This window comes from Heterocephalus glaber, unplaced genomic scaffold (genome assembly GCF_053883595.1).
Source record: "Heterocephalus glaber isolate CG9 unplaced genomic scaffold, H.glaber_assembly_v1.0 deba00001463, whole genome shotgun sequence".
In the NCBI taxonomy this organism is placed as follows: domain Eukaryota; kingdom Metazoa; phylum Chordata; class Mammalia; order Rodentia; family Bathyergidae; genus Heterocephalus; species Heterocephalus glaber.
Genome location: NW_028258310.1, coordinates 18,107,225 through 18,125,814, shown reverse-complemented (window position 1 = coordinate 18,125,814; position 18,590 = coordinate 18,107,225). Strand labels below are relative to the sequence as shown.

General features: G+C 45.1%; 1 pseudogene across 1 annotated transcript in view; it reads left to right on the top strand.

Moving 5' to 3' along the window:
• Window positions 1–18,590, top strand: part of LOC101717212 (large ribosomal subunit protein uL30 pseudogene) — a 185,837-nt pseudogene that overhangs the window by 3,652 nt on the left and 163,595 nt on the right. Inside the window, exon 2 of the transcript XR_015438791.1 lies at window positions 18,396–18,475. The product of XR_015438791.1 is annotated as a large ribosomal subunit protein uL30 pseudogene (transcript). The remainder of the gene's footprint in view (window positions 1–18,395; window positions 18,476–18,590) is intronic.

Genomic DNA, 18,590 nt, shown 5'->3' with positions numbered 1-18,590 from the left:
ATGAAAGTCCTGGGTTCAATCCCCACTACCACACACACACACACTACAGTGTTCTGGTCTTATCATCTATCATTCCTCTTTTTCAGATAAGAAGTTCAAGGTTCCATTTCCTTTATGTATTCCACAAAGAAGTATTATGCCCTTCCTGGGTACTAGGCACAGTGCCAAATATTTCCAGAAATAAAAGGGACAAGGTACCTTTCCCCCATGGAGCTTACAGTCAGTGGTGATGCCAGCCGAGGAGAGGGAACAGAAAAGTGCGGGCTGGATGGACTTGCCCTCTCTACTCTGCATCAGCACATTCATACATTGCTGTATTCAGTGACCATTTCTCAACCTTCATCAAGGGGAAAGCAATGAAAACAAACCCCCACCCACCTGGATTACCTGCCCCCATCTGTGTAGAAAATATATAACTGCTACTGTTTATTGTCAAGTATGAGAGATAGACATTAAACAAATAGTTGATCAAAGGATAATTTAATTATAGTTAACTTCAGTAGTGCTTGCCCAGTGCAAAGGAGGGACACAGCCCGGGGCTTGGAAAGCTTCCCTGGAGCTCAGAGCTGCAGAACCTAGACTTAGCTAAGCCCAGCTTACTTCAGTGGTGGAAGCCTTGGCAGCACTGGACTGCAGAGACTGAGGCCAGCGGCCCTCCTCATTCCAGGAAAGGAGGGTGTCAGAACCAAAGGTTAAAGCTCTGATCCATGCACCTCTGAAGCTTTGTGGTTCAATGTGTTCAGATGTTTCAGCTTTGAGAAGTGCAGAGTTTGAAACACTGGTATGCAGACGCTGGCCAAGGCTCCTGGGTTAATGCTACCCTCCCAGTGTACAGAGCCTAGGAAAAGTTATTCAAACTATGTGCCTCAGTTTCACCATCTGTAATACAAAGGACCGAGTGAAGCTTGACCAGGGTAATGCACAGAAGGCCCCTAGATAGAATACTGCCTGGCATATCATCCAGTAATGTGCCAGTACTAGATGATTATTCAATACATCCAGTTGTTTTGATGCAAAGAATGAGAATTTTAAGAGGAGCCTGTTTATCTGTGCATATCAAAAACTCAGAAAGGGCCAGGGATTTAGCTCAGTGGTTCTGCCACCTGCCTTGCAAGTAGAGGGTCCCAAGTTCGATCCCCGGTACCAAAAAAAAAAACAAACCTCAGAGAAACGCAACATAAAATACAAAAACAGTCTGTGAGGTAGAGCTCAGCAATAGAGCGCTTGCTTAGCATGTGTGAGATCCTAGGTTAAACCCCTAACACACACACACACACGCACATACATACACATGCACACAAATGAAATACATAAAAAGGTTCTCTAAATTAATGAAAAATTTAAAACAAGTATACTGCAGCTGTCATTGCTAATATAGTGCAATTTTTACAGGGCCAAAATTGTATTTTCAGTTGTATGGCTGAATAATAGTTGACCAAAGGGTTGATTTAACCCTAACCAGGGCTGGGGGTTTAGCTCAGTGGTTTTGCCGCCTGCTGCGCAAGCGCAAGGACCCAAGTTCGATCCCCAGTACCAAAAACAAAACAAAACAAAAAAAACCCCTAACCAATGCAGATACTCGGATAACAGTGCTAGCAGAGTGTGACTCAGTGCTCAGTGTTCTGTGATGTTGCTTCCCTTGTATTGAAATGGGAGGCAGGGTATTAAGCACTTGTTAACTTTCCATAATTTTTTCGCTTGGGAGGAGGGTACCTGGCATTGAACACAGGGAGCCCTGAGCTCTAGTTCCCTCCTCCCCACCTTTCAATTTTTTTTAAATTTTATTTTATTTTGGTACCAGGGATTGAACACAGGTCCTTGCGCTTGCGAGGCAGGCAGCAGAACCACTGAGCTAAATCCCCGACCCCTCAATTTTTATTTTGAGAAAGGGTCTCCTTAAGTTGGTCAGGCTGGCCTCAAACTTGGGATCCTCCTGCCTCAGTCTTCCAGAGTGCTGGGATTACAGGTATGTACCACCATGTCTGGCTACACAATTTTTAATCTCAAGCTTCCACTGCAAAAAGGGGATACACATTGCATCATCTTCAGAGGACTGCAATGAGTACTAAATGGTTTTCAAGTGACTGACCTCAGAGCCAGATGCACAGCTATTTCTATGGTCCTCTACTTACATGTTAGAGAAATTTTAAAGTTTTAACTGGGTTGTGGATACAGATCATTAGTCTCCTCTTCCCATCCCTTCCTCTTGTAAGAGCATTTGTTTTCACTGTGCTGAGCAGGGCAGTGGAATATTGTATAAAAGGAGCATTCTTGAAGACCTCACATAACTCAAGAGTGATATCCTCGTGGGCATGAATGTGAAGCCATATTTGCATTGTTTTAGCTTTGGTAACAGAATCAGGATTTTTATGAATATATTTTTCTGGCACCGTTCAAATTCACATAAAATACAAGCAGGAAAAAAGTGGGGCATGATGCCACATGCCTGTAATCCCAGCACTTGGGAGGCAGAGGCAGGAGGATTTCTGGGAGTTTGAGGCCAGCCTGGGATGCATAGTGAGTTCAAGATCAGCGTGAATTACAGAGCGAGACTCTGTCTCTAATAATAATAATAATAAAAGCCAACTCAGCTAAGAGTAATGCCCTCAGTCCTTGAACACTCTGGTGATGCAGTGGTTAAGAACATTCTAGGTAAGTACCAAGCCAGACCTTGAGCATACAACAATGAATAAGTTAGAGGAACCCCTGCTCTTATACAGCTTAGTCTAATGAGAGGAGCACATCATAAACAGTGAATATTCAAATAGTAAGAATTTCAAATATTGATTAAATCCATGAAGGAAATAATAAAGAGACATAGACTGGGGAAAGGAGATGGCTCCTTTCCAGAGGTCAGGGAGAGCCTGTTTGATCAGTCTGAAGGCTGAGAGCAGACGGCCAGAAAAATGAAGGAGGATGTACTAAGTGCAAAGGCCCTGGGGCAGCCACAAGGTGCCTTCCCAAGCTAGCGGCTGGGGTTGCAAATTCCTGCTTGAGGACACTCTGACTTCTTTTAGGAAACTTACGTGGGACTGTGGAATAGACAGCCAAGTACACCAGCCACAGGCCCCATTGACAACTTTGCAACCATCTTGCCTGTTTACCCATGCTGAAGAGCCCTTGGAAGACAGGTCGTGGTTTTCTCCAAACTGTTACTACAGTGCTATGTATAAAGCAGTTCAACTGGGCAGAACTTTTTTCTTTTCATAAAATAATCTTTCTATTGAAGTGTATCATGTAAGTTGAACCATATGAGACTGCCAATATTCAACTACTCTATGTATACAAAAATGGTAATTTTGAGCCAGGTGTGGTGGTGCATGCCTATAATCCCAGCACTGGGGAGGCTGAGGCAGGAGGATTAGAAGTTCAAGGCCAGTTTAAACTTCATAGTAAGATTGTCTAAAAAAAAAGAAGAGAGGGCTGGGGATTTAGCTCAGTGGTTTCGCCACCTGCTGTGCAAGCACAAGGACCGGAGTCCCATCCCCTGTACCAAAAAAAAAAAAAAAAAAGAGGCCACTTTTTATGTGACACAAAGCAAACTCACCTATAGAACCAGGATCCAGGTCAAAAAATAAAACATTACCAGCTGGGGTTCAGGTTATACTGCCCTAAGACATGACTATAGAGGACCAGAATATGCTGCCCCAAAATATACTTCTTTGGCACATTTTGAGCTTATTCTTCAGAGAAACTCCACATACAGGGGTAGCTGTGAAAAGCTGTCCTTTTGTAGGGAAATTTACATCTAGAAAGGAAATCTACATTAGTAAGAGTTTTTGTATTAAAAATAGGGCTGCTCCTGAAAACTTCCATTGCTGGAGAATTGATCTGCATAGCACAGTGGGCTTGTTCACCAAGCCCCAGGTCCCTATTCCTTTCTTTTTTCAATAATTTTTTTTGGTTCGTATGTATGTATTTTGGAAACAGGGTCTTACTATGTAGCCCAGGCTGGCCTAGAACTCTCAGTGATCCTCCTGCCTCAGCCTCCTGAGTGCTGAGATAACAAGTATGTGCCACAACACCCAGCCCCTATTTCTTTCTGAGGCCCAGCATGCTATGTAAACTTTTTTTTTCAATCATCAGCCAGTCTTCAAGTATCATTTTGTGGGACTCCTACGTGTACATATGTAATTAAGCTTTTCTGTCTTATCTCTTAAGTTTTTCATCTATTTTGTGTCAATTTAATTTCTAGCTCATCCAAAAAGCCTGGAAAGTGGAGAGAAGACTTTTGGTTCTTTATCCTAGCATTCTGGAAGCCCTATTTATACCTTTCTTGTCCCTCACCAGGCTCCCCATTCCTACCCCACCAACAAGAATAGCCATGCTCATGACTTCGTGCTGCCCGTTATCTTTCTATAAATGGGGTTATACAGCGTATATACTTCATGAATATGAGAGGGAGATTCATTCATTTTGTTGCATGTAGTTGTAATTTTATTTGTATTGCTATGTAATATTCCAATGTGGGATATACTGTATTATATTTATCCATTCGACTATTACTGCACATTTAGATTGTTTTCTGTGTTGCTTTTTTAAGAATATTATTTCTTGGTTTTTTTTTTTTGGTACCGGGGAGTGAACTTGGGTCTTTCCACTTGCGAGGCAGGCAAAGAATATTATTTCTAAGAGCCGGGGATTTAGCTCAGTGGCACTGCACCTGCCTTGCAAGTGAAAGGTCCTGAGTTCAATCCCTGGTACCGGGGGAAAAAAAAAAAAATTATTTCTAAGCCAGACATGGTGGCGCATGCCTGTAACCCCAGCTCTCAGGAGGCTGAGGCAGGAGGATCGCCAGGAGTTCAAGGCCAGCCAGGGCTACATAGAGAAACTCTGTCTCAAAAAAAAAAGTACATGAATAAACAAACAGCTTCTAGGCCTGGAAGTGGCGCTCAGGAGGAGCACACTTGTCTAGCATGAGCAGAGAGACTTGCACCACTGCTATATGTGGGTTTTGTAGAACACACGCTTGGATGTTGTAGGTTTAATATTGAGGACTGATTCAGCTTTAGTAGGAATTTCCCAGCAGCTGTCCGAAATGACCTTACCAATTCCTGCTCCCTGCAGTGCTTTATCAGTGCCTCTTCGCCTTGAGCTCTTGGGCCAGGTCATGTGCAAAGAATGAATCCGGGGGCAGCGGAAGGGAGGGTGGGTGATGTCACGCAGGAATGAGCTCAGTGTGTGCAGTGGTAAAGAGCACAAATCTTTGAGCCATTGAGGCCTGGATTCAACTCTGTCTACCTACTGCCTCTGCAACCCTGGACGAGTCCCCCTTTGTCACCAAGCCTCAGGCTGTCTGTCTGTAACACAGTGTAAGTCTAGTAGCTCTTATTCCGAAGGGTTCTCACCCACTCCCATATCCGAGACATCCTTATGGGATGCCTGCTAGGCTCTGTTCCAGGCACTGAGAAGCCGGGATGAGCTTAGCTTCTGGAATGTGTGTTCAGTCAGGAACACAGTTGAGGACTGTGCAAACACATAGTTAAGATAGTTTTAGATAGCGATATATCATGTGCAGTCGAGGCAATAAAGCAAGGACTGCAACTAAGCGGTGGGGCTAGAGCAGTGGGAAGTTCAGGGTGGTAGTGACTCAGCGGACAGACACCTGTTCACAAATGACAGGAAGGTGCAGCCTTGAGCGGACCTGAAGGAGGAGCACTCCAGGCAGAGTGAGCTGGTGCAGGGGCCATGTGGTAGCAGCAAGCTGGGTGGACTCGGAACAGGAAGAAGGTGGGGCCTTCTGGATCCCCCTGACTGAGGATGACAGCAGAAATAGGCAGTGGCTTGGTCATGGAAGGCCATAAAACCTATGGTCAATAGTTTGCGTTTTCTTTTATGATCAATGGAAAGTCTTTGGAGGGTTTTAAGCAGAGGACTCTGCTGCTACTGCTTTTAGAATTATTATTGATGCCTCTAAGGAGCCCAAAAATCTTCTTTCCCATTGAGGAGCAGTAAGCCAGGGCATAGAGCCATTACCATCCACGTGCAAAGTCAATCAACTCAGAGAACAGGATGTAGGTTTGGATAATACGAGGAAATGCTTTTGGTCCATCTCCCAAATGGGAGTTTTAAGGCAGAGGGTTTTCTCTGTGCTTAGCAATTATCTGGAATCCACCAAACTTTCCATCAGCCCTGCTTTGCCCAGACAAGCAGAGTGCAGTCAGCTGGATGCCGTCCGATGTGGCCTTGGCCACCGCTTGCCCTTTGGAAAGGCTCTTTGTTTTGAGGTCCTGGGGCTGGGACCCAGGACCTCCTGCACACTGGGGATGTGCTGCCCCCCAGCCACACCTCGAAACAGATTGTACAGTCTGTCTGCCTTTGCCCTGAGTCTGATGGGCCAAGCAAGAATAGGGAGCGACTCCCTGTTCCTGCCAGGTTTGTAGGAGGCCTGGCCATCTGCCCTTCCTGGCTCCGATGCTCACCTGCTGTGTTCTCCCCTTACTGAGAGCCCAGGGAGCTGGGCATGGTGATGCATACCCGTGATCCCAGCACTTGGAGCCTGAGGCAGGAGGATTGCCACGAGTTCGAGGCCAGCCTGGGGTAGAGTGAGTTTAAGGCTAGCCTAAACTACATGGTGAGACCCTGTCTCAAAAAAAAAAAAAAAAAAAAAAAAAGAGCTCTGGGCTGGGGATTTAGCTCAGTGGTTTTGCCGCCTGCAAGTTCAAGGAACCGAGTTCGATCCCTAGTACCCCCCCCCCAAAAAAAGAGCCCAGGGAATGTTTCTGTTTTCAGGAGGGCCCCTCAACAGAAGTGCCCTTTGATTCTTTCAGACACAGAGAAATGGGGAGTGAATAACTTGTAAATGAATTAATGCAGGTTGCATACCAAAACCAAGTTTGAGTCCTGCCTTGGCAATTTAGCAAGACCCTATTTCAGAATTTTAAAAAAATAAAATAAAAGGGGGTGGGAATATAGTTCAGTATGAAGTTCAGTATGAGTTCAATCCCCAGTAGGGGCCTGGGGAGAGAAAAAAATGTATTCCTTAAAAAAAAAATGTATTCCTTCATTCGTCAGCATTTATTTATTTATTTATTTATTTATTTATTTTTGAGATAGGGTCTGGCTGTGTAGTTCAGGCTGGTTTTGAACTCACTATGTAGCCCAGGCTGGCCTCAAACTTGAGGCAGTTTTCCTATCTCAGCCTCTCAAGCGTTGGAATTACAGGCATATACCACCAAGGCCAGCTCTCTAATTTGAATTTTTTTTTTCTTTTTTGGTACTGGGGATTGAACTCAGGACCTTGAGCTTGTGAAGCAGGTGGCAGCACCACTGAGCTAAATCCCCGGCCCTCTAATTTGAACTTTAAAGGCTCATCTGAAACCAAGCATAGTGGTGCATGTCTGTGATCCCGGCACTTGGGAGGCTGAGGCAAGAAGATTACCACAAATTTGAGCCTAGTGTGGGCTACTTAAGGTGCGGTGGCACATGCCTGTAATCCCAAGACTTGGGAGGCTGAAGCAAGAGGATCACTGCATGTTTGGGGCCAGTCTGGGCTACAGCTCATCTGGCAGCACAGTGTGAGAAATGGACTGGAGAAGGCTGGGTGGATTCTGGTAGCTGCCCACCTCCACCTTGCCCTTGGGTTCCAGGAGTGATAATAATGGAGCCCTGTTTTTTCTAGTTCCAGGCCGTTGCACCAGCTCTGCTGTTCCTCTGCAAATGGTTCCTTTATCAAACTCTCCTCAGATGACTGGCTTTGTTCTGTGTGACTTAAGGGAGACACCGCATTGGCTGGATAAAGCAAGAGGGACGTTTAGCAGTCATTTTGTAAGAACAGTTTATTTAGTTAGCTCACGAGTGAGGCAGCTGGCCAGGGGCAGGGCCCGAGACAGAGTCAGGTGACGAACCATACTGATGGAACCTGAAGAAGAAAAGACCGTGGTGGTGGGGTTTGGACTCAGGCTGAATGAAGCCCCCTCCCTACTAAGCTTCCAAGTTCTGAGGATCTTAAAATGCAAAATAACCTGTTTTTTTCTCTAAAATCTCAGTAACCTTTAAACCATACATGTTGAAGAACGGGGTTAGAGAGCCTGCATTCCAATTGATCATTTTAAATCCACAGAGCCACCTGTGATAGGTGGTCACTAAACCGATGAGCAATTCCTGTGCTCTGCTTATCTATTAAGTAGCTCTGGATAATGAGTCCATGCTGCCACCCACTCAGGACCCTCCTGGAAACCCAGGAGCTATTCTCATTTCCAATGAAACTGCCCTGACCTCCTTTGCTTCAAGACTTCCTTCCTTGATGTTGTGAGGCTACAGACTTGTACATCTGACATCTAACAAGTTGGGAGTTATTTTTCCTATCACAATTTAACCTAATTCAACTATTTTACTTGTAATGCTCATATATTGCTTCATTTTATTTTCTAGTGAGTCAAACAAAGTTTGCCTTTTCAATGTGGAGCCAGCCCTACATTTCAGTAGGCTTGGATGCTTGCTTTTTTGCTTTCTTTTGTTTTTTTGAGATAGGGTCTAGCTATATGGCCCAGTCTGGCTTTGAGATGATCCTCCTGCCTCGGCCACCCAAGTGCTGGGCTCACAGGCCTGTTGCACCATGCCCAGCTGCTTGTATTATTTTCAGTAGTTAAAGTTCCTCAGTTAGATTTTTTTTTGTCTTCTTTTTCTTTTTTTAAGACTTGTTTCATAGCCAAGGAAGTGGTCTTTATTGGTACATATCCAAATGCTCTTTTTTTTTTTGGTACTGGGGATCAAACTTGGGACCTTGTGCTTTCAAGGCAGGTGCCAGAACCACTGAGCTAAATCCTCAGCCCAAGTGCTCTTTAAAAGAGTATACATTTTGCTGGTTTGGGATAGAAGGTACTAAAATGGCAACTAGGTAAAGTTAGTTGAGTATTGTTCATATCTTCTGTATTGAATTGGGTTGGGTTCTCTAGAGGAACAGAATCAATAGAAAAAAATTACCTATCTGTAAATATGAGTAAGGGGATTTATCAGGCTTACAGGCTAGAGGCAGGAGTGTCCGCAGCAGCTGTGTGTGTGGGGAGCTGGAGGGTCCAATAGCTAAGCCATGCAAGAGGCTAGAAGCTGAAAAACAGAGGGATCAAGGATCAGTGCTCGTCTGAGACTGGGGGCCTGGAAGCTCCCTGGAGATGTCTTACTTTCTATTTGTTCCTTCCAGTTTGCAGCACAGGGCCTCACCCATGCCAGGCAAGCGCTTTACCACTTTACCCCTGAGCTAGTACATTCCCAGCTCTGGAGTTTCTAATGGATCTGTATTTGTCTCACACCCTCTGCAGTTTCACTATAATGTATCTAGGTGTGCATTTATTTTTCTTTATTCTTCTTGGGATTTCTGGACCTAGATTTTGATGTCTTAGAGCAATTTAGAAAAATTCTCAGCAGGGCCAGTATTAGTGTAAAACTAGCACTAGACTAGACCTAGGGTATAAAATGTGGGAGGTGCTCATTCTTGAGGTTCCGCAGAGGTAGGTTTGACTGGGAGAGTAAGTTGTGCATCTGGATTAAATTATACCGTTAAATTGTATTTCACTCACCTCCCTCAAGTCTCTGCTGATTCTGTACAAATACCTTCTCTTTTCTCTTTCCTTTATTGTCTTCTACAAACACAATGAACAATGAAATAACCACTAACCTGTCTCAATTCCATTGTCTAGTGTCACATATGTCACTCATGTCACTCTTCGTTTTCTTTTTTTTTTTTTGGTAACGGGAATCAAACTCAGGACCTCGTGCTTGCCAGACAGGTACTGTGCCACTGAGCAACATCCCTGGCCCTCTTTCTTTATTTGTGTGTGTGGCACTGGGGATTGAACCTAGGGCCTTTACACTGAGCTACATCCCTAGCCAGATATATACATGTATGTATTTTTTTTTTTTAATTTCCAGAGAATGAGTCTCGCTTTGTAATTCAGGGTGGCCTTGAACTCACTATGTAGCCCAAGTTGGCCTCAAACTCATGGGAATCGTCCTGTTCCAGCCTCCTGAGTGCTGGGATTACAGGCACGTGCCACCATGCCCAGCCTTAGCGTTGTTTTATTTTTATTGATTGGTTGATTGGTTAATTGAGATAGGACCTCTCTCTAAATTGCTAAATTGACCAGTCTGGGCTGGAATTTGCAATCCTGTCTCAGTTCTCAGAGTGCTGGGATTACAGGCATGTTCCACCATATGTGGCTATGAAATCTGTCTTTAACAATGTCAAATCTACTGTTTAACAAATCTTAGCTTTTTTTCCAACTTGGCTTGGTTGTTTTTATACTTTTATATTTAAGCCTCATGTTTACTTTTTTGAAATATAAATACCTAGTTGTGTTCTATACTTAATAATTTCTATTACCTCATCATTTTCTGGGGCTGGGACCAGGGGCGTGGCTCAGTGGTAGAGTGCTTATCTAGCCCTGGGTGCAGGCCCAGCACCATTTAAAAAACAGTCTGTCATAATTTTGTGGGTCTAATCATGCTGCCTGTTGTGTCTGCAGGCTATCACTCATGGTCCTTTGTTTTCTTGTGTATTTGATTTTTTAACTTTGGGCTTAAATTGGCATGGATTAAAATTGCAACATTTGGAGAGGATTTGTGTTGGTTCTTACAATTTGCTAGGATTTATTCCAATCAGGAGCTCATTAAATTAAATTTTCTGCTTGAGAGTTTTCAAACCACCTAGGGTATAGGTAACATGAATCAGAGTACCAACTCCTGGGAAGGTTGTTAAGTAGTTTTCAGGGGAGATTATTTTTTCTTCCCTCAACCAGTATCAAGGTTCGTCAAATATATTTCCTTGATATTCCTTCTGTGGCATGGGTTTAATTCTCATTCACAGAGAGAATAATGCATTGTGGACCCTTTGTTCTTCTGTTTCTTCCTCACCTTTTCTTTCTTTAATTTTTCAGTGCTGGGTATTGAATCTGGGGCCTCACACATTCTAGGCAAGCACTCTACCACTGGGCCACGTACCCACTCCAGACCTTATGTCCTGTAGTCCTCAAAATAAAAGCTTTAAGTCATCAAGCTTTGGCAGAAACCCTTAGTTCAAATCTGCCATGCCACTTACATTCCAGAATTCCTCCTGTCATTTATTTTTTGGCCTCTTTTCTTTTCTTTTGTTGTTGGTTTGTTTTTTGGCCCGGTTGGCAATTCATTGTTTTGGGGGGAAAATGATACATTTTATTCAATATTTTGGATTTTTTTCACTGGAACATTATCCAGGGTTCTTTGGCCACCATGTCAGAAGCTGAACCAATTCCTTTACCTTTTCAGAGAGACAAGAAGGTAACATGATGTTGTATAAGGACTTTTAAGTCTAGACCATACTGGGTTCAAATCCACATTTCTTGTAAGAACTCTATGATACAGGTACCATTGTTAGCATCATTTTATCTGTCAGGAAACATGGTTCAAGCCACCAGATGAAACCAGAGACCAAATCCAAGTGATGGTTACCAGGGCTATTCTCCATCTCCTTAACAGCCCAGGCAAGTAGAGCCTAAAGATTCCATACCTGTCTGTGCACAAATGTTCTGAAGTGTTTAATCTGTGGGGAGAAACAAGCTCAGAGAAGTCAGGACAACAGACACAGTGCTGTGGAATGCACGGAAGCTCCCTGATTGGCTCTGGGGAGGAAACAGAAGGGAGAAGGAACGAATGTCACCGTTTTGAGTGCACCCTAGCTGGATGCTGCTCATAGGTGTAAGGAGGTCAGGAAGAAGCTGGGTTTGTGTTTGGTTTCTTTTGTTTCCTCCTTTCTAAGGCAAAGTGGTTTGGGCCAACCTGCATGACTCTCTAGTTCTGGACTGCTTCAGATTTGAGGATGAACAAAACAATGCAAAGAGAATTTTCTAAGTGGCCGTCGGAATCCAGCGCTAGAGAGTGAGGGACAGCTCCTGCCTCAGTGTGTAGACTCCACCGAGTGGGACATCGGGTGGGGCGCACAGTTAAAGCTCTGGAGGGGGATGGTAAGGGGACTGGGCTGTGGGTGACGACTGTGTTCTGGTGACTGTGGCTGTGGGGGGCTGCCCTGACAGTGCCACAGACTAGGCTTCAACAGCAGAAACTTGGTGGTTTTCTTCTGAGACCTTTCTCAGCTTGTAGATGACGTCTTTGTCTGCACACGGTCTTCTCTCTAGTTGTGTCTTAATTTTCTCATGTTACAAAGACACAGTTATATATTGGATGAAGGCCCACTCTAATGACTTCATTTTATCATAATTACTTCTTTCTTTTTTTGGTTTTTTGAGACAGGGTCTCAGTATGTAGTGCAGGCTGGCCTTGAACTCCATAGCAGTCCTCCTGTCTCAGCCTCCTGAGTGCTGGGATTACAGAAATGCACCAGCACACCTGGCTCGTAATTACTTCTTTAAAGTCCCTATCTCCAAACACGGTCGTATTCTGAGGTACAGAATCAACATATGATTGATGGTTTATGTATTTACTTTTTTTAGTATTGAACTTGAATCCCCAGCTTTTTATTTTTGAGACATAGTCCTGCTTGGCCAGTCTTGCCCAGGCTGGCCTCAAACTTGTGATCCTCCTGCCTCAGCCCTCTGAGTAGCTAGGATTACCAATGTGTGCCTCTGCACCTGGCTTCAGCAGGCAAATTTTGGGGGAGGAAGTTAAGCCCATACGAGGGGTTAAGAAGCAGGGACTGAGGAGGGAGACAGGAGGATGACCGAAGAATATAGTCACTCAGAGAAGCCAAAGGAGTAGATAGGCGCTGGGAGGGAGAACTCAAGTGTTCAGTGCAGAGGGTGGTGAAGGCAGGGAATGGAGGAGAGGGCACCTGGCATAGCAGGGTGGCCCCAAGCACTGCCTGTAGGAGCTGTTTCAGCAGAGATGGGGGCAACATGGTAAGAGACAGAGGGGCTGGGCCAGGCACTAAGCTTCCAATTCCCCTTTCTGATGCAGTAGAAATTTCATTTCTCAGTCCCCAGACCCTGGGCTTCTACACTGAGCAATAGCCTCAGCCCTTTTTTATTTTTTATTCAGAGATAGGGTCTTGCCAAATTGCTAGGTTGCTGTCTTAGTCACTTTCCTTGTTGCTGGAAAAAATACCTGATACCTGCAACTTAAAGAAGAGGTTTATTTTAGCTCACAGTTTTAGCAGATTGAGTCCATGGTGGGCAGGTTCCAAGGCAGAAATGGCGTGGCAGGAGAGCCTGGGCCGAAAACACCTGCTCACATCATTGTGGCCAGGAAACAGAGAGAAGGGAGGATTCACGGAGGGAGATATGCCCTTCTGGGTCATGCCCCCTGAGATGCCTCTTCCCACAAGGGCTTACTTCCCAACAGCATGTTCACCAGTGGATTCATCTTTCCACTGATGAGTTTAACACCTCCATGATCCAGTCACTTCTACAAGCCCCACCTCTGAAATCATGAGGCTTCTGGAGATCATTTTTTATCTAAACCATAACATTTGGCCAGGCTGAGCTCAAATTACTGATCTTCCTGCCTCAGTTTCCCAGACTATTGGCATTACAAGCATGTAATATCACACCTGACTCTCCTCAGATATTCTATGGTCTTTCGACGTTTGGTTTCTCTTTAGAAACTCTGAGGTAAGGCCTGCATTCTAGGACTCTAACTGTGAACTTATTCATCTTATGGGACCAGATCTCGAGGATAAACTAGGGAGAATACAGTATCTTCTCTTAGACAGAGGGAGAAAGGAGGAAGAGCAAAAGAGGGAGAAGGAAAAAGAAAGATAAACAACTATGGTACTGTGGTACATACCCATAGTCCTAGCTACTCAAAAGGCTGAGGCAGGAGGATTGCTTGAGCCAGGAGTTCAAGACCAGTCTGGGAAGCATACCAAGATCCAGTGTGGAAAGAAAAACAGGAAGGAGGGGAGGGAGGGAAAAAAGGAAAGGAGGAAAGGAAGGAGGGAAGAAAAGAAAGGTAAAGACCAAACCCAAACACATCGCCACAGCTGTAAAGAGAGCAGGAGGGCTGCAGTCACAGCTCAGTGGCAGTGCACCTGCCTCGAATACAGGAAGCCCTGGGTTCAATCACTAGCACTAAGAAAAAAAAGAATAGGGTGACAGGGAAGTTGGACAGGCCATTTACAATCATTTTGTAATTTTCCTGTTTGTTTCCCAGAAAGGAAGAGGTTATTCATGTCTTTAAAAGTACATTTCTGATGGGGATGTGGCTCAGAGGTAGAGCATGTGCTTAGCATGGTCATCCCCAGCACCAAAAATAAATACATAAATGAATAACTGCCTCATCAGGCACATACTCTGGATTGAGTGCTGTGCTAGGGCAGGAGACATAAGTGAAGCAGATATCAAATATTTATTGACTGCTTATGCAACGTCATGTTCTGTGTTAAGCACTCAGCGAACATCCTGCTCTCAAGGACAGTCTAAGACAGACACTGTTTGTGGGTATGGCTTTTTTGACTGAGAAGGAACGGGCCAGCTGAAGTTCCAGATGGTGTGGTACCTTGCTGTAGACCCCCCAGTGATCAGTGAGCAACCTGGACGAAGCCCGGGGCCCCCCTTTCCCAGCTCCTGAGGCTTCTCCTCCAGGGGACAGTCAGTGGCTGGGTGAGTCAGGACAAGCTGGTGACATGCAGCCCCAGTTCTTGCATCCCATCCTGTCCTTGGCCTAAGAAAGGACACCATGTAGGGATGGATGTGAGCTTGGATAATAGTGCCACGTCACTGCTGATGAGAAGCCTGTGTTCACTTCCTCCCAGCCACCTCCTGAAGCCCGTCAAAGCTACTGCCCTTGTGAGCACGGTTATAGCCCTCAGCCCCACTGAAAACAGCTGGGTTTGTCTTAAGGGTCAAATACACATTTCCTTCCTTCACTGGGGCTTCCTTGGGCTACCCAAGAATACAGCCAGTTTCTGCAGTTCTGTTCCCAGATACCCAGGATTTCCCCTGTGTTTCCAGAGAAAAGGAGAAGCCTGCTTCCGTGAGCTCTTGTTGGGCAGGATCACAAGGAAGTAGCCCAGTGACCTCTTCTATTCTGAGCCTAGGAGGAAGGGGGCCAATGCTGTCCATCCTTGAGTCAGCAGGCCCTGGGACTGAACACTGTGCCCAGGTGGAGAGTCAGGAGAAGAGGCCAAATTGAAGAGTAGTCCTGTCTAATGTGGCAGTTAGAAGCCTTGAAGACTTAAGGGGTCCACAAAGACCCACATTCAAGGATGCTCGCTGCAGTATTAGTAGTAGCACCCTGGCTGCCCATCTGCAGGGAGCTGCGGAAATCAGCAAGGACAGCTCTCTGAGGGAGGTGTATGTTGCCATGAAATGGTGTGTAGTGGCCCTTGTAGGCGTGGCTCTAGAAAGGCGCTCAAGACTGGTTAGTGACTAACTCGAGTCATAGAAGAAGAGTGCACGTGCAGGTATATGCTTCTGTAGATGGAGAAGATTTCTAGAAAGATACACAAGAGGCTGCTGTCTGGCTACTTCTGCAGTGCAGGAATGAGGTTTGGGTGGGGAGTAAGACTTTCACTCTTCATTTTTACATCTTTTGCACCTTAAAATAATTTTTTAAACAATGAGCATGTTTTGCTTTGACAATAGAATGATAATGATAAAGTAGGAGAAGGAAAGGCTTAAGAAGGTTTACAGGGCCGGGGATTTAGCTCAGTGGTTCCGGCGCCTGCCTTGCAAGCACAAGGTCCTGAGTTCGATCTCCGGTACCAAAAAAAAAAAAAAGGAAGGTTTACAAACCAAGGGCACCCAACAACTCGGCACTGTGCTGAGGGCAGGAGGAAGGACAAAGTGGGGCCTTATATGGAACTTCTCCCTAGCCGCATACAGGCAGGGACTGGCAGGGCATCACTTAGGGACTGGCAGGGCATCACTATCTGTAAGGCCAGCTCAGTGACAGAAAGAAAAAAACAAAGCCAAGACCAAAGTTCAACTCCAAGGAGAGGGACCAGACTGTGTGTTCTAACAACATAACATACAGTGAGTGCTGGGCCATGTATCAGAGTGGTGTGCAACCTGCCTTATCCGCCATGATCCCATGCAATCTGCACAACAACCTGATGAGGCAGCACTGCTGCTATGCCAGTTCATAGACCAGTACCCTGAGGCTCAGACGATATTAATTGCTTGCCCAGATGCACTCACAAATACAACTGCCCACCTACCAATTCTATGTATTTGTAGGCCTGGGATTTATCCCAGATGGCTGTTTCTGAAGGCAGCTCTCCTATCACTTGCTGAATGCTACTGTATTGAACTGGGGTGTGTGTGTGTTGAGCTCTTACTAAGGTGCTGCTAGGTGCAAGGACAGGACATCCTTCCATGTTTACCATCAGGGAACACCGAGGCTAGGAGGAGGAAGACGACACTGACCTAACCTGTGTGGACTGGATAGTGCCTTAGATAAGGCACAACATCGGGATTTATGATAAGCACTGTTTGGATTTTAAAGTTGGGGAGATCAGCAAGGCCTAAAGTTGTCAATGAAGGTATTTTGGAGGAGGGAAGATTTAAATCGGATCTGGAAAGATGGAGTGGATTAAGGGAGAGGTGAGAACATTCCAGAGGAGAGAATGCACAAGGTCTGTTCAGTCTGCTGTACTCTCTGAGACGCTGAATCATCTTGCTTGACCAGAGTGAGTTGTATTATGCAGTAAGTGGTGGGTGTGTTTAGGGAAGGAGAACAGACGTGTTAGAAGTAATTGTGAAGGTTGAAAACTGGCAGAGGAGTTACACTTTAGTGGGAAAGGAAATTAGCAACCTCAGAAGGTGTTTCAGGCAGTGAACAGACGGGATGAAAGTGGCGCTTCCGAGAGACTGATCTGAAGGTTCGAGGCGACTTGGAATAAAGGAAGGAGCTGTGTGAAATTACAGGCATGGAATGGGGTGATGGAAGTCACAATGGGGAAACAGCAAGAGGAGCACAGGAGGACTGTCTGTGAAAGTTGTTGTAAAGGAAGAGGAGACAACAGGACTTGACCCTGAAGAAAGGTGGGCCAGGAAGGAGAGGTTCAGGGTCAACAAATTCCAGAGCTTCAAGTTCAGGTGTCCCAAGAAGAATGCCTGTGCCTAGGATCAGGAATGAAGAGAAGGTTCTGGTGGGCTGTTGGAGGTGGGGTGCAGAGGGAAGAGATAATGAATTGGCAGTCCAAACCTCCCTTATTCCGAAATGGTAAAGACAACGTAGGTATTTTTTTTCTCTGTTAGTTTTCTTTGTAGTATAATGCATAGAACTTGCTTTATCTGGAGCAGTTCACTCATTCGCAACTCCTTGTGTTTTTCTTGGCGCTGATGACAGCATGCTAGGCTGGTGCTTTACATTCAACCACTCTTTATTAAGCTGTCTTTTTTAATGGCCTGGATATTGGGAAAACAGCAGTACACAAAGCAGAACTGGTACCTGTCCTCACAGGAAGTGGGTATCAAACAAGAAATCAGCAGGCCGTAGTGGCGCAGGCCTCTCATCCCAGCACTCAGGAGGCTGAAGCAGGAGGATCGCTGAATTTGAGGTCAGCTTGCATTACATTGTGAGTTCAAGGCCAGCCTGGACTGAATAATGAGACCCTGCCTCAAACAACCACACACACACAAAAGAAAAATATGAGTTCTTTCTATCAGGGTAGCATTTCTTTTCTTCAGAGCAATCCTTTTCTCTCATCCCAAATCTGAAACTGATGAGGATGTTTGTCACTTTATTATAGATTATATCTTTTTGGGGGGTGGGGGGTACCAGGACCTTGCGTGTGCCAGGCAGGTGTGGAACCACTGAGCTACATCCCTGGCCCAGATTCTATCTTTTAATTTAAAAAATCATGACCATTTTTTGGCCTACAAATATTTTCAAAATGGCACAATGGCTGCGTATTCCCAGTCCTCATGCTTGAAATCTAGCAGAAGACACATAAATCAATGAGGTAATGATAGTATGGTCTCACAAGTACAACAAGAGGACAAGTGGTAGGTGCTGCAGGAACTCCTAGGAGACGTACCTGCCCAGCCTTGTAGGGGTAGGTGGCCCAGCAGGGATGTTTCCCTGATGAAAGTAATGACCTGATTTTTCTCATAGGTGTTAATCTATACCGAGGCGGGGGTGGGGATGGGGATAAATGTTCCATGCAAAAGTAGCTTCTAGTTCAAAGATCTGGACCCTGGAGAAGGTTAAGGTCTGTGGGGAAGCAGAGGTTGTGGTGTCAGGGAATGATAGGCAATCTAGGATTTTATACTTAGCAAAATGATCAAAATGTGAAGAAGGGCAGGTGTTCAGATGTGTGTACTTGTAGTCCCAGTTTCTTAGAAGGCTGAAGGAGAGGGATCACTTGAGTCCAGAGTTCAAGGCCAGCCTGGACGACATAAACTCCATCTCAAAAATGTTAATAAAAATAAATAAATTAGAAAGTGAAGAAAAATTAAGAATAGAGCTATTTTCAAATATGCAAGGTCTAAAAAATCCACCTCTTGTATATCTCTTTCCAGGTACCTAGTAGAGGACTTGCACCAAGAAAACCAAAGAGTGAATCGAGTGTGGACCCTAAGAGAATAACTACATTGCTCAGGTAGGCAGGGGTGGACCACAGAGGGCTGCATAGTTTGGACTTCAATACAATGCCATTTTCCTTCCTTCCTTGGGGGTGGGGTGGGGTGCTAGGGATCACACTCAGGGCCACACAC